This window comes from Olea europaea, chromosome 15, assembly GCF_002742605.1.
Source record: "Olea europaea var. sylvestris chromosome 15, O_europaea_v1, whole genome shotgun sequence".
Taxonomy (NCBI): domain Eukaryota; kingdom Viridiplantae; phylum Streptophyta; class Magnoliopsida; order Lamiales; family Oleaceae; genus Olea; species Olea europaea.
Genome location: NC_036251.1, coordinates 30,153,817 through 30,154,165, shown reverse-complemented (window position 1 = coordinate 30,154,165; position 349 = coordinate 30,153,817).

The window sequence follows — 349 nt, the reverse complement described above, 5'->3', positions numbered from 1 at the left end:
TCGGATAGCCAATAGCTTTGATCACAGGGGGCACTTCGGGGCGGAGTTATCCGTTAAGGGAGCACCTCGAGTAGCCATTCGCTTAAGTGGATCTAGTTTGTAAAGTGTGTGCCTTACGGTGCGTCGCGTTAAAGAGTCGACACCACTTCGAAACCATGTCGTGGGGACACGTGGCACTTTGTAGACGAGAGGGACACTATTTCCGAAGTGGTTTGGTGCGGGGCGTAACACATGCCATAACAAAGAATGGGTATTTAGGGTTGACCTTGATCATATGAGATATTGAGAAGATAAGAAAGTTGAGATAGAAAATGAAGCAACACCAATTCACCATGCAAATGACCTTTGT